The sequence below is a fragment of the Crocodylus siamensis genome, chromosome 5 (assembly GCF_052110815.1).
Source record: "Crocodylus siamensis isolate JL-2025a chromosome 5, ASM5211081v1, whole genome shotgun sequence".
Lineage (NCBI taxonomy): Eukaryota > Metazoa > Chordata > Crocodylia > Crocodylidae > Crocodylus > Crocodylus siamensis.
In genome coordinates this window covers 68085016-68101225 of record NC_143399.1, presented here as the reverse complement: position 1 = coordinate 68101225, position 16210 = coordinate 68085016, and the positions used below count along the sequence as shown (strand labels likewise).

General features: G+C 39.3%; 1 long non-coding RNA gene across 1 annotated transcript; it reads right to left on the bottom strand.

Annotated features, from left to right (window-relative positions):
* Positions 1 to 8816: 8816 nt before the first annotated feature.
* Positions 8817 to 15981, bottom strand: LOC149864207 (uncharacterized). The gene is made up of 3 exons (XR_016442436.1): positions 15822 to 15981; positions 10186 to 10288; positions 8817 to 8996 (listed from the first exon to the last, which is right to left on the bottom strand). It is a non-coding gene; the product is annotated as an uncharacterized LOC149864207 (long non-coding RNA).
* Between the last annotated feature and the right edge of the window lie 229 nt (positions 15982 to 16210).

Below are 16210 nucleotides of genomic sequence, written 5' to 3'. Positions count from 1 at the left end.
GCTTTGTAATTCTTCAATACCCCAGTCAAGCAATTTCAATCATTTTCATTAATAAAAAAAGCCTACCTTCCAGCAGGAATATTTTCCCTAACTTTCTTGGTGCTTATTTCAGTTTGCCAGTCTGTGATATATATGTAATTTTTAGAGGTTTGTGTGAGAGTCAGTTTCCATTTTCAAATAGGTGCATCCACTCCACAAGAAATCAATTGTGCATGCACAGATGAGGTCAGAGAATTTGACTTATGTCCAAATGTTATCAGCAGCCCACTAACCCACTAACTGCAGTACTTAGGCATGTAAATTCCCATGAAAATACCCCTGTGGATACAGGTTAGAGATTCCTTGAATGAAATCTGATGGGTTACATACTGCTGCAATGAGACATGCTAGAAAATAAGGGTGAGCCAGTCACAATTTCCAGTTAATGTTTATGAACCTTGACCTGATAGTTATGTTGCCCAGAACTGGCCAGATTTTAACATTTTCTAGTATGAGCCTACTCTGCCCCTACAGCCATAATGCTATGTCACTTCTTATTCTGATGATAAAATAGATTTTCCATGGGTGTATTTCCATAGGAGTACTAATTAAATGCGCAGTCACTAGAGTTACTACACAGTAGTGCCAGCAAATGCCTTTTTAACACTACCATACAGTAGACTAATAATACCGCGCAGTAGATATTAGCACGGTCCGTACTGTGACACGCTACTGCACAGTGTTATTCAGCTATTGTGTATTAAGCATCTCATGTAAATGTGCTCAGTAACTATCAACTCCCTGCTTCTGAATGGTTCTGGGTACTTCAGTTAAATGGCCTTCTTGGCCTATTTGCATAAGTACAGAGACATAAATATTAATGTCTCAAATGCTCTATCAGTGTTTCTAAACTAAAATACAATTTTAGAAATCATGGATTATTAGTAGGGAGAGTCATTTTTTGGGGAGGGTGAGGAAGAGGTAGGAAAGGTGTGATAGGTTATGTTACAAGGAGGAGTCCTGGTTTATTGTTAATGTCTTGTTTGGAGGAGGGAGATGGAGCAGAGTAAGGAGCTCCTCTTCATTTGGACTGGTTCCTTCGAAGCTGAGAAATAGACTGGGAGTTGAAAAAGCAGGAAAGCTTATTTTTTTTCTTTCAATCTAGAATAAAAAGGTAGAGGATGATGAGATTCATCAGTTCTAAAAACTTGAAAGAAACTTCTAATGCTATAACAGTTACTACTAGTGTTTAATAAATTGGTTAGTTGTAAATTTGCACCTTATTTTGATAAAAAGTTTCTGTAATCTAAACATTAAAGTTCTGTTTAATAAATTTGAAGTGCTGTTTTTGTGCATTTAATTAAATTCAAGTTGTCATCTTAATACAGCTTACTACAAATCTGAGAAAAAGTTAATCATATAGTGAATAAGAAATATATACTTCACCACTTTATAGCATACTAAAATGTAGGATTTGTGACAATGCAAATACGATAACACAGACACACAGACACTTTTAAATATATTCTCTCTATATATAAAGGTTTAGTCGATCTGTCTGTCTGTCCATAACAGTCTTGCGGGGCATGGCTCCCGCCAGTGCTGAGTGCATAGCAGGGCATAGCTCCAGCCAGTGCTGAGTGGGGCGCAAATTGCCTGTCAAAAGTGACAGCAGGGAGGGAGCATCGTTATTATGATGGGGATGGAGGAGACAGAGCTGGGGGGAGGGTGGCACGGGGCCAGACACAGAGCAGGGCAGTGGGATGCTCCATCCCCACCGTCATTCCAAATATGATAACACACACACACATATATAGTTTTAAATATATTCTATATATATATAAAGGGCTTAGTCTGCCTGTCTGTGTGTCTGTCTGTCTGTTCATAACTCTCTTGGGGGCATGGCTCCCTTGGGCTTTTGGCTTGTTTATTTAAATCAATAACTGAAATCAATCCACCCTGGGTCCAAGTCAAAATTAAACATTTTTATTGTGTGCATGAAAGGGATTTGTGGTATTTTTCAGTTTCCCCAGGAATACTACAGTGTAGGCCAGCATAGAGTTGCAGATGTTTAGCACCTCTCAAAATCTGGACCATTTAATTACAGAAGAGGGATATGCTCATAATCTGTTACTAAATTAATGCAAAATAACACAAACAGTAATACAATCTTTTTATGTGTTATCCAGTTTACAATACAGGCACATATGCTTTCTGGAAAAGACTAATCTTTTTATCCTTCAAATGAAGCTAGTCTTTCCAATCTAATCATAATACTAAATTTTAAATTACTTTTATATTGCATTTCTATAGAGTAACTATGCTAAAGATTTCAGGCCAAAACCTAATTAGACAGGTGGATGATTTTTTGTGCTGTATATTTTCAAACATTAATAGTATCATTTGCATGCTAAAGAAATGAAATTTTACAGAGGCCACCAAGGATTAATTTAATGATTTGGGTAGAGTTTAGATTGCTTCCCAGGAGGAGTGAAGGTTAAAAGGTACATCTTGCTAAATATTTAAAATCTTTAACCTTTTTGGTGTAGATCCAAATGATTTGGGGAAAAAAATCACTTGCATAGCCCAGCTGCAGCTTGCTTAGGATTTTAACGTTTTCCCTTTACATATCCTAAGGTATGGTATATAAATCTTTGACTTCTTTTAATATAATGCTTCATAACAACATTTTGAGCCTGTGCTTGATGCATTTTTCAATGTGCTTATCATATTTCCCAATATTTTATTCTCCCATCAAATAGAGGAAAGACTTTTCATAGAATTGCTTCTCCAAGAGTATCTCTTCCCATTTGGTTTAACACAACCCCAGTCACAACCATACAAACATAGCTGTTCAATAGTTCTTGATTTTCATTCCAGCAGCTCAAAGAGAAAATGGGTAACTTCTTATCTGTAAATTTGTTTTCTTGGAACTTCTGTATACATTGATTAGTTGACATCTAGTATTCCCATCACACACCGTCAAACATCGAGTCAGTTCATATGCATGAGGTTTTTGGCAGCTACGCACACTTTATAAAGCATAAGCTCTCTTCTTACATCAGATGAGTTCTCCTTCTGCTATAAATTATACATTATAAGAAATCTTAGATATACAACAAAACTGAGTCAGGTCTATAAATAACTATGTTTTAGGTCAATATATGTCTTCAGATCAACTGATAAAGAATCTAAAATTAAAATATATGTATAAGCAGGAAAATACCCAGTTTTGCCTATGTAAAATGGGCCCAACAAAAACAGTAGAAGGATAACAGCCTGAAGGAAAAAGCTGCCCTGCCACAGTTGATTTATATCACTGTGAGAGGTTACCATATAATGCCTAGTGTGATGCACAGGTATTCCATGTGGCTGTTCCTGCTATTGGTGCAATAATTTCAAATGATATCTCTCTGGACCCTTAATGTGTCATAACCAACCCAAAAAAATCTGACCTGAAATCTTGTCCCTTTAAACACAGATAAAATGTCATTAATAATCTAGTCTACTGTGTTTGAATCTTTCTGCAAAATTTGAAAACCATCCTAGGACTTGATTCTGCTTTCTTTGCAGCTAGATCCATATGATTGAGTTCAAAAGCCCTAGGTTCCACAGGCTTCAGAGAATATATTAGTAGAGAAAAGCATCACTAAATGGAAGTAAGGCAACAGAATCTGTCCATTAGATTACTCTGGTAAAGCAGCCAGAGGCCAGTACATCTGCAAGAAAGCCAATCAATCCGCCTATGTCCTTAGACCAACACAGCTACAGACTACACCCTTGAAAATTGGAAGATATTGCATTTTGCCATTTGAGATGGGTACTACACACCATGGAAAATAAATTTATATTTTAGCTGACTGGCTTTCTTGCATACGTACTGGCCTCAGGCTGCTTTACTGCTCCATCCAGGAAGAGAACAGACCGTCTGCAGATGCTTCCTCAGGCTGATGAAGGGTGTTTGCCCCCAAAAGCTTGCTAAGAAGAATTTTTCCAACTTTCTGAGTTGGTCTAATAAAAGATATTGGATTTACCCAAAGAACCTTGTCGCCTATGTCCTTAGACCAACATGGCTACAACCTATGTCCCCAAAGCAAGCTTGGTACCTAACTCACATTGAAATTAATTTGTTCCAGGCACAGTTAAAAACCTGCCTGTGGGCTGTTAAAAATTCCAGTGCATGCTTTTCATCATTTAGATATTCTGCCTAAGTAGCATTGAAAATATTCATTATTTTTATACTATTATTATGGGAATGTTGTAAATGTTGTAAACGTGGGAAGGGTCCAAATATGAAATATTAAGTACAGATGATTATGAGAAGGAATGCATCCAGTGTAATCCTGAAGTACTGAGCAACACTGAATGAAGCATCTAAGGCCCCTCTGTATGTGCAAGGAAAGTTGCAGTTGGAGCTAATGTGTAATCCACACAATCATACATCCTGCCACACCACACATGCATTGCAGGAGGTGTAATTATAAGATTGCGCATTGGATCCATTTGCACCCTATTGCGGGTATAGGGGGGCCCACATCAGCAAGAAGCGGGAACCCATGGCTGGAAGCCCCCTTTGCTGAGGGGACTCCCAGCCATAGGGACCATGCACAGCCGGGACCTGGAGTCTCCACAGATGCTGGGGTTCTGGGTCCCAGCTGCACTGCAACCCCTGCAATGGGGTTTCTGAGTCTCAGCTGCATGTGAGGCACAGCCTGGACCAAGAGCCCCATGTGGGCCCAGGAGTTTCATGCACCCCACCTGTCCCCAGGGCAGCCACAATCCCTAGGGCTCAGGGGTTGCACCCCTATGGCTGCAAGCCCTGTCAGCAGGAGAGACCCTGATACACATTCAAATTAAAGTTCAGTAGCAACCAGCTATAAAATTAGTGCACGTTACTGGGGCCTAACTTTATAGCTGGCTGGAACTTTTTATCATGTGATAGCTACTTTGCATGTAGAGTGGGTCTCAAGGTAATGGCACAATTAACCAATTAATTGTGCAATACCTGTAACATGTAGAGGGGACCTGAAAGACACAAATATTATTACTACATTTTATCATATAAGTCCAGGGAAAATAATCATGCCAAATGCAATTCCAGTTGAATTTCATTGTCAGGGACCATCAAAGATAAAATAATAAATCATTCCTCCAATAGGTTGATATCTGAAAGATGTAAGGACCCACACCCTTCATGGGAATAGTCATTAACTTCAGGACTTTATGGAAACAACTATGCTGCCATTTCTTTTTTTCAGTTTAGAGGCTCAGAAGTGATTCAGAATCTGCCCTTTAAAAAAACATTCTTGCTCACAGAGATTATGAATAAACTCCTGAAAACACTATATAATTTGGGGGAAAAGGCTCTAAAAGGGTACTAGATCAAATCAGTTGGGAAATCAACCCAACTAGTTGCAACTTTGAGATGATTTTGGAAGGTTTTCTATTTTTACACATGCTGAAATTTAGCTTATTTTATCTCATCTTTAAATTGTGTATGTTCTAGGGGGTTTTTTAAATCAAGACATGGCTCTCTGAAAAGAAAAATTGAATAAAACTGACATGCTTGCCAGGATTTGAGTCAGATTCAATATGTTACATAATTACCTTGATGATTCCATGATCTAGGCACCGAAACAAATAGAACCACAAGCTGAGTCATGAAAGTTGGCTGAAGTAACTGGTTTAAGAATCACTTTTACTTTCCAAAAAAATTAAACCTCTCTCTAAATTTCTAACTAATGTCAAAGACATTTGTAGATGCATGGCAGAGCTGGCTTGTAAAATCAGAGTGATTTGTAGTTGAATGGCAGAGCTGGCTTGATTTAAAATACATTAGGAAGGAAATTAAGTTAGAAAAATCAATGACTACTTAAGGATACTAAAATCAAAATCAAACTTACAAAATAGAGACCTAAACCAATCCCCCAAATCTGTCATATTTGGAACTTGTAGTTTTAAGATTAACCTTTATTTTTAACCACCAGACAAATGTATCTGCATTTACCATGGACAATAGCAACTCCCACTGATAATTTACATTAACTCCAAATGTGAATGTCCTTTAACTTTTCATGTTCATTTAAAATATATATATAAACCAAAGATTCTCCACCCATTGATCCTAGTTTAAATTTCAAAGAAAGTAAAAGTTACACCGAGTGAAAAGAGATCTACTTATAACCACATATAGCCCATCCTGACCTCCTAACATTAAATGAGAGACAAGCCAGGGACTTGAGCTAAAACTATGACTGTCTCAAGAAATGTAAATCCCCACACATATCTTCCTTTAGGAGTAAGTGGCAGTGAAGCTATACCAATTTTTGGCCGCTAGTTTGTAAAAAGCTTAATTATACGTAGGATCTCAGTGTCAACCTTTTCCTCTGCAGCCTGATTTACATTTTTGTTTTTCTTTAAAATCTGTTTCAGGAGCATTTTCTACACAGGCTGAATGTCTTATGCCCCTTACTGTCTCATTTCATATTTAACCATCTAAATTCATGCTCCCTTATTTTAATATCAGCTAACCTAAGCCCTGAATTGCTGTATGGAGATCCATACACATATATGTTATTTGCTTCAGGTATTTAAGTAACGTTAAATGAACTGAGTAATCCCCTTTCCATTTTGTTTGACTCATCTCCTTTAAAGAAAGCAGAAATGTGTCGATAGCAAGAATGAACTGCACTGAAGCGCTGCAAAAGTTTCCATATGGGAAATTACTAAGAGTTCAACCAAAAACAATAGCTCAAAATAATAATGTAAACAGCAGAAAGTGAAGACACTGTTTATCTGCTATATTCTAAGCAGTGCATCCAAATTCAGCATTTGCATTTCATTTCACTTGCAAAGCACAATATAGTACACATTTATTTTTAAAGGACTGTATATTGTGGATGTCTCCATTAAATTATGCACAAAACTCTGTATTATTTATGTTAAATCCATTTTTACCTTCACAAAAATAGAGGCAGGCAAGTTCTGAATTAATAAATTAAGAAGTAAAAAATTGCATAACATTTAGCAAATAAATTAATATGCCAACTTTAAAAGCATGCAGGAACAAAATGTCATAAAGATCAAAACCTGCTGCTTTTATTAAGTTAAAATGTGGATGTACTATTTTGTGAGTCACAGAATTCATCAGTGTCTGAACATTAGACATTGCTGTATAGTTAACATCACCTATTTGGACATTTTTTTTAATTCAGTTGATGACTTATAAGTTTCCAATGATGTATGCTTCAAGTTGAAAAAGATTAGCAAGAGCAAAGAATATCTTGGGAGGCTTTGATTAAACAAGCATGATCTACTCATGCATTCTATTCCCTCCTTCCCCACTCCAAGCATCTGGTCAATAAAACACCTACACTGTTGAGGTGAAAGAGAGCTGGAGATGTGGGAGCACAAGTCATGTTTGAAAAGTAAGTACTGTATTTAGAAAGTCAAAGCAAAAATTACAAAAAATCCCATATAATGAAGTTGCTTTAGTCTCTGATGCATTTTGGAATATGGAAAGCTGTTCTTTGTATCCAAGTTTTCTTCAAACAAAACTATAGTATTTCCTTCAGAAATCATGGATTCAGATGCCTCCTCATTTTTATGCAAAAGAAATTTGGTATTATAGTGAAACTGACACTTTGATGATACAGAATGAAAAAGCTGTGTGAGCTGGGTGTCATTTGAGTTACTAAAACACTCTCATTCACAAAGAACCAGGGACTATAGCCTAGAAGCTTAGTGCAACTCACTGCGCAGTCAACCAAACAGGATTTCAACTGCTCACATGACTCAGCTCAGTAGCAAGGTCCTTTGAGAGCAACATAACCAGGATGATTTCAGCATTTCATTCAAAACCACTTCGTTTTGATTAAGAACTATAACCTATTTTATCTGAACCCAAAGAAAGAAGTGGGTGCTCTGGATAAATATTTCTAGCTTTAGTACAACCTTATATGACAGGTCAAAATCAAGGGGTAATGCTAGTTTTGTCTGTTTAATTTCAGCACTCACAGATTAATTCGAAAAACTAAAACCATGAGTGGTTTAGATACAGATTGTATTTTATCTAAATCCCTAAAGTTTGGAGAATGGAGCAGATAAATAATTCTACTTTGCATGCATGTGTCAAGTCCCCTATCAAGTATCATCTTCTATAAGAATCTAGTCAAGAGGAGAAAAGTAACTTCCCTTAGACTCATTCATGGAAACAATGCAGTTTCAAGATTAATGTGTTCTGGTAGAGCTCGGAAGCAAGCCTGTGATTATGAGTGGTGTTGACAATGTGTGAATCTGAATAGATTATTGCCTGATGCAAAGCCAGCTTTGTTTCATTTCATTTGTGTCTGTCACAAGCAATATTTTGGTTTAGCAAATAATCAGTAACTGGGTGCCTGACCATTTTTTAATGTTACTAATAAAATAAGTCATTTTTTTTTCCTCATGGGACTGTTCTTGGTAAAACGTAGACACAAGAGCAAAACTTCTTGCAGGGTTGTATTAATTTTTTTCACAGAAAACTATCAAAGTACTTTTTTCCCAGCAGAAGCAAAACATCTTTCAGCTCTCTTATTTGAATTTGTTTATATTACGGGGTGTCAAACTCATTCGGCCCCAAGGGTCAGGTGGGTAGCCCAGGACTCCTGGAGCATTGGCTAGAGTCAGTCTTCAGGTTGGAACTGGAGCACAGTGCTGTGTCATTTGGCCCACAGGGCCAGAAATTTGTTAGCGACAGCATTAATTACCACAACTCCTAGAGCTGCAGCAGATGCCACATGTGCATGGCATGATTGTCAGGATCCCACATCAGATCCCATTATGCCTTTAAAGTAATGTTTGATGCCCCATGTCCCTAGTATATATTGTAGGACTTGGGTCCCCTTTGGCTGACACCCTGCTCACTGGCAATGACAAGGTGGTTCTTCGTGTGAGGAGTATTCAGCACTGGTCCGTACCTGCAGGGAGCAGATCAGGAACGCCAAGGCTGCAGCCGAGCTCCATCTGGCTTCACATATCTAGGATAACAAAAATTCCTTTTTCAGATATGTAGGGAGTTGGAAAAAAGCAAGGGTAACATTGGACCCCTGCTGAACCAAATGGGACAGCTGATAACCAACATCCAGGAAAAGGCCAACCTGCTTAATGGATACTTCGCGTTGCTCTTTCATCAGTCCAATGGGACTGCCCTGCCTAGCAAGACATGGGACGGCCAGGGGAGGGCGTATTTATACCCAGCATTGGTGTTGATAAGTAAAGGATCATCTTGAGAGGCTGGACACCTTGAAGGCAGCTGGTCCTGACAGATTACACCCTAGCGTACTCAAGGAGCTGGCAGATGCCATAGCCCAGCCATTGGCAAAAATATTTGAAAACTCTCTCCACTCAGGTGAAGCACCTGAAGACTGAAAGAAGGCCAATGCGGTACCCATCTTCAAGAAAGGGAGGAAAGTAGATCCTGGGAATTACCGGCCAATCAGCTTGACCTCAATCCCTGGTAAGATTCTTGACAAGATTATCAAGGAGACCCTTCTGGATAAACTGGCTGAGGGCAACATCCTGAGAGACAACCAGCATGGGTTTGTCATATCCTTCTATGACCAGGTGATGTATCACCTGGACAAGGGAGAAGAAGTTGATGTCATATATCTGGACTTTAAAAAAGCCTTTGATCTGGTGTCCCATGACCTCCTCATGGAAAAATTGGCCAACTGCAGCCTTGGCTACACCCCAGTCTGATGGCTAGGAAATTGGCTCCAAGGTCAGACCCAGAGAGTAATGGTTGATGGCAGTGAATCATCATGGTGCTCTGTGACCAGTGGCATCCCCCAAGGCTCTGTCCTTGGACCGGTTCTCTTTAAAATCTTTATCAAAGAAAAGGACACTGGTGTCAGAAGCACACTGGCTAAGTTCACCTATGACACTAAACTTTGGGGCATAGTGTCCACACCTGAGGACAGGCTAGTGATCCAGGCTGACTTGGATAAACTTAGTAAGTGGGCGGACACAATCCTGATGACGTTCAATACCGATAAATGTAAGGTACTCCACCTCAGGGGGGAAAAAACTCGCAGCATACTTATAGGCTCAGCAGTGCTACACTTGCTAGCACCACTGCTGAAAAAGACCTGGGGGTCATTATTGACCACAAGACGAACATGAGCCACCAATCCAATGTTGCAGCTGGTAAAGCAAACAAAACCCTACCTTGCACCCATAGACGCTTCTCAAGTAAATCTCAAGATGTCATCCTCCCGCTGTACTCAGCCTCGGTGAGGCCACACTGGAGTGCTGCATCCGATTCTGGACTCTGCAATTCAAGAAGGATGTCAAGAAGCTTGAGAGAGTCCAGAGGAGAGCCATGTGTATGATCAGAGGGCAAGAGAATAGGCCTTACAGAGAGAGTCTGAGATCCATGGGACTCTTCAGTCTGGAAGAGTGCAGGCGAGGGGGGAACCTGGTGGCTGCTTATAAGTACATAAGGGGTGTATATCAGAATCTGGGAGAATGTCTGTTCACCAGAACACCCCAAAGAAAAACAAGGACCAACAGTCATAAACTCCTACAAGACCACTTTAGGCTGGACATAAGAAAAAATGTCTTTACAGTTAGAGCCCCCAAGACCTGGAATAGACTCCATCCAGAAGTGGTGCAGGCACCTACTCTGGACTCATTCAAGAAATGCTTGGATGTTTATCTTGCTGGGGTCCTTTGACCCTAGCTGACTTCCTGCCCCTGGGGCAGGGGGCTGGACTTGATGATCTTCAAGGTCCCTTCCAGCCCTAATGTCTATGAAATCTATGAAATTTGTTGGGAGACAGTTCCCCGCAGGTGACTCTCTGTGTCTCATGCCCTGGCTTCCTTGTGGGGCTCCAGCTTCCCCTATACCTCACCCTTACCACATCCAGGGCCTGAACTGATGTCAGTGTCTTGATGTGTAAGGCTACAGATGATAACACACTCACCTGTCAGTCAACAGTCTTTGGTAACCACCTGTGTGAGAGGCCATCTTTGTGCAAGCCTTCTTTGAGCAGGAAGCTCTGTTCTACAGCTTTTGATGATTTGCGTATGAATCAGTAAACTTAACAGTCCCTCTTTGAGAGAATAATTCTAAACAAATACTTAAAATGCAAACTATAACTAAAATATCAGCTGCTGCATACTCCGAAGTACTTTCCCCAGGCCCACTTGCTCTGTGGTGGAGCCTCTTCTACTTTTATTAGTCCTTTTCCTTTTAGCCTCAGTTAGTTGGGGCCAGCAAGCCCTCTGGCCCTTCCCTGCTTCACCACAGTGTTATTAGAGCACTTCCAGGTAAACTGTCATCCCTCCCCACTTCACCTTTCTCCCTGGCCCCTTCTGACCTGTGTCCATTCTCTCCCCATCTGCACTCACTGGAACTCCAGCTGCTCATCCCACCCTCTTCACCTGCTCCTCTTCAGGCATGGCATTCCTGCCTCTGCTGCTCTGCACCACCACTTCAGTAACCATGTCCTAGCTCCCTGCTGGTCTCTTATCTGGAGTCTTCCCATGGCATGCCTCTCCACCCAGACTCCACTCCATTTCCAGAGCTCCCTCCCACAAAGCATACTACTTCCACCAGACTCCTCCCCACTTTTGGAGTCCCTCCACCATGCCAAATGCCTCTCCACCCCTTTGCCACTCCAATCCACAGGGCCACGCTGCTCCAGAATTGATGGGCTGGAGCCTGACATGCCACTCACGCTTGCCACCTGCACTAAGGTAAGTGACAGGAGTGACCATAAAGGGCTCTCTTCTGGGCTTTCTCATCCCCTTTCTCTTCCCCCTTCACACCCCAGTTATATATTTCATCAATAAAACAAAGAGTAAAATATATGCAAGAACGATAAGATATTTAAAAAACAGAGCCTGTGAAGAAAATAAGTCTATAAGTAAATGAAATATGTTTATTTAGTCTAGAAAAGAGCAGACTGAAGAGCAGCATAATAAGTGTCCTATACATAAAATTGTTATAAAAAAGAACGTTAAACAGGTATTCTCCAAGTAAACTGGGGGCAGGACAAAAAGTATCTTAATGAACAGCAAAATAGATTTTGATTAGGAAATACTTTATCAGAAAAAGGATACTTAAGTACTGGAATGCATCAATAAGAGTATTTCTCTTCATTCATAGTACTATGAAACAGCTCAGGCAAAAATATGGTAAGAATTATTTAAGTATATTGAGCCACTTTAGAGCAAGGGCACAGACTAGAGGACCTTTTGAAGTTTCTTACAGTCCTACATGTCTATGATTTCCACAACAATATGATTTCTACCATAAGAGGATAAAACCTAAATCAAATGTTTCAAGAAGTTAAAAATGAAATATTTTGTCTGGATTTGGAACTAAACACAATTTTTAATCTAATAAAATTCCCTGTGCAATGAAGACTCTTGACTAGATCAGCTCTTGACTACACTAGATCAGTACTACATCTTATCTGAATTAATTTTTAATTTTAGTTTTATGTCTATTTTTGTGGATATAATTTGCAAACATTTTAATAATAGACAAATAACACTTGTCCATTTGCAAAGGCTATCAAGAGCCCTTATGGGCCTTTTCTGATGTCCCAATGTTGACGTCACTTACTCCCGCTTTACCAGCATTCTTCCATTGACATTACTGGAGTTCCTCTTAATTTGTGCAAATAGAAAGACATCCTATGCAGGCTTTAGTTCTCTATGTCTCTGTTTTACTGTCACTGCCAACCTATACATTACACAAAGGGTATGTATGTTTATACCTTAAATTTCATAATACAAGCAGCATTTTAAGAGGTATTACCTTACAGACTGAAAAAAGTAATTGCCAGATAACGAGTAATACGACCTTTTGATTTAACACATAAAGAATGTGAACATAGAAGTGTAACATATAACAAATTAAAATTGCTTTCAAATCACTGATAGATTAGTGGGGTCTACTAAATCTAACTGAGCAATCAACATTGCTTTCTCTTCCTTGTCTACTATATAACACTATTATTTACGCTTCTAAAAACCTGTGATTAAGAGCATTCTTCCCTACAAACATACCTAGCACTAATTGGTTTTCTTTGATGAAGTTCAGCTGAGCCAAAACTGTGTGATTTCAGCTGCTAACTAGAATTTCAGAGTTCAGGGACACACCACTGCCTCTGGGATGTGAGGAATGAATCATGCTCCCACTGAGGTAAATTATTATTATTGTGCATTATTATTATCTGTTGTGTGTATGGAGCCAACAATGAGCTAGGTGATAGAGGGATTATTAATAAGATGGGGAGGAAGTTCCAAGTACAAATTACCCTGTGCCCATGCAGAAGGAAAGCCAGCTGCTTCATCAGGTCTAGCACACATGTATGCATTGCAAGTGAGTAAAAATAAAAATATTGATGCTCATCCTGCAGCTACATTAAATATTGTATGGAATTTATTGGTGTTGTAGAACCCCTGTGACACTCTTGCAGGTTTATAAAAGCAACATTAATAGGAAAGAGCATCATAGGGGGAACCAGATAGTTCATGAACTAGTATTCAAGTAGCTGAGCCTTGCAGAGATGGCCTTAGCCTTTCTTGGGATCACCCATAATTTGAGTTTCTGATACTGTAAACACTGTCCATTCCAGAAAAGGATGAAATAACACCCCCACTCCTCTCCTCCCAATCAGATCAAAGGAGAAACCATCAGCTCCCTTCTCTAAATGAATGCATTAGTTAACTTTCTATTGTTTGAACATAATTATCATGATTTTAATGACTGCCGATTACAAATAAATAGTGGAACTACAAAAAATCTTTTCTAATGCAAACAAAAAAACCACATACAAAACAGATAAAAAGTATTAGCAATAAAAATACACTATTGTTAACTACAGCTGCTTGAGTTCCAAACTGAAGAGGGGGAAAAAAATCCTCATTAATACACTTAACAGCTATATACAGCATACCAAAAATAAAATCATCCAGGTGGAATGTATGAATGATTGGGAGAAGGATCACTGACATTTTTCTTTAAGAGAATTTGAATCCATGTCACCTCAATATAGAAATAAAATAAATGGTTGTGTTTTCCCAGTTCCAGTGCTGTGCTGTGAACATGTACAGGAATATTGTTAGGCCCAGTAAACCCACTTTAGATTGAGTTAACCTCTCAGGCAAACTAACTTTAGATAAAGTACACCATTTTAAGGTGACCAAAGCCCTGAGAACACCTGCACACCTGGCCACTTAGATCAACCTAACCATGGTTATGTTGAACTACAAGTAATGCTTGGACATACCCTAAGGTGCTAGCCTGTCCTACCTTCAGCTAAACTGAGATAGCAGAACATATAAAAAATAACATTCTGTGAAAATCACAAACAAAAGTTGATAAAAGAAAACCTACAGGTGCGATTCTCAACTAAAATAAGAATGGTTAGTCAATATTCTTATCACAAGAAAAATCACATTATTTAAGTCTACTTCTCTTTTCTCTTTGAAGTTATTATGAGCAAGACTGGGCTCAGGATTTTCTAATCAGACTGAGGTAACAATTATTTATCACTTCCATTACAGTAGCACCTAGAAGCCACAAACAACCTTTGTGCTCCAAGTACAAGTCAAACAGACAAGCTGGACAAAAGGAGAGGGGAAGACTGAACAGGGTGAGGCAATGGTAGTATTGTTTTGTTTTGTTTTGTTTTTGCTATTGCTCTCATCCATAATTTCTATCCAATATAAAGGGAAGGGTAAAGGAGGCTCAATGAGGCAGTAAAGGAACAGAAAAGTCCTTGTACCCTAACATATGTCAGACACATGGAAGATATTGAATTTTAGCTGATTTTTTAAAATGAAATCTTCATATTTTCCCAAGCAGGAAGCAACTGTGACTGCCTGAAACCTGAGATCCTGCTCCTGCCTTTGTTTCAAGGTAATTTGCATCATCACAGATTCTCACAAGAGGTGAGAGGCTCCATACCAGCTATGAACTGACTGTCCAGAGGAGTTTTCCATCTATTGACTCCTCTGTGAAATCCTATGAAATATAAACTTTCATTTCTATCCAGAAGAACTTTTACAATCTTTTTTCCAATGCTTGATGGAGGGTGTTTGTGCCCAAAAGCTTGCAATAAAAGACATTTTTTTGCAAAACTCTTGTTGGTCTAATAAAAGATATAATTTCTACTAATGAGTCCTGATTGCCCCATACCCTAAAGCATTCAGAAACCATGAGTTTGGCCTATGAAGAAACAAGATTCACTTTAAAGTCTTATGGGGGTTGGTTTTTTGTTTGGTTGATTGGTTTTTGTTGTTGTTGTTTTTTTAATGATAGATCCTTGTCACTTGCCTTGTAGTTTCTCAGCTTTTCAGAGGTCTCGTTTTCAGGTCCACAATCAGGAAGACTAGAAACTTACAATTTATTTTTAAATGGAAGTGGGGTTTCTTACATAATGAGAGAAGGAGCTGGTGTTGTGTTGTGGATTTCAAAAACATCAGAGGGAGCCGGCAGAGAAACTGGGAGAGAGTGAGAAAGAAAAGAACAAGGCACAGAGACTGCAGCACTGCAAGTTAACCCCATCCAAAATAAATTAACTAGATACACCATCGGCTGCAGGTCAGGACTTGGAACTGAATATCCCATGTTTTTTAGAGTTAAGAAACAGCCTCAAACTTTTCTGAACTTAACTTTAACCTTCTAGTCCCAGGTTGTATCAGGTCAGTCTCCAAAATCCTTCCTGATTGTCCTAGAACCTGCTTCTTCCTTTCAACTTTCTAACTCCATTTCTATAGTTCTCAGGCAGCGCTGTTCCCTGTCCTATATGCCCCTTATATTCCAGGCCCTTTTTTCTTCATACCTGTAAAGAGGTGCTGATCCAGGTGCTGCTTTTCCTTGTCTTGGGAACTTCTAGTACTTGAGTCGTGTGATCACCGGGTTATTCTGAGGCTTTCTCCAAAACAGCTGACATCAGGCTCTAAAGCATTCCAGAAAACAGAGTATGGGGGTACATGGAGTACACCAGAGATGCAACTGAAAAGAGACCAAGGAAGGAGAGAGGAAATGTCTTAGGAAAGCAAAAAAGCTAAGTTGAGGAATGGGTGGAAATGTAGTATAAAGGACATGGGGCAGCTTCTTCCATAATTTAGATGATAGATGGCTTTCACATAAAGGAAGTGTTTGCTTGGCTGTTTTCTTCTTAGATACCCCCAAGTCTTTTACGTTTGTCTTTAAGAAGAAGTGTATGTG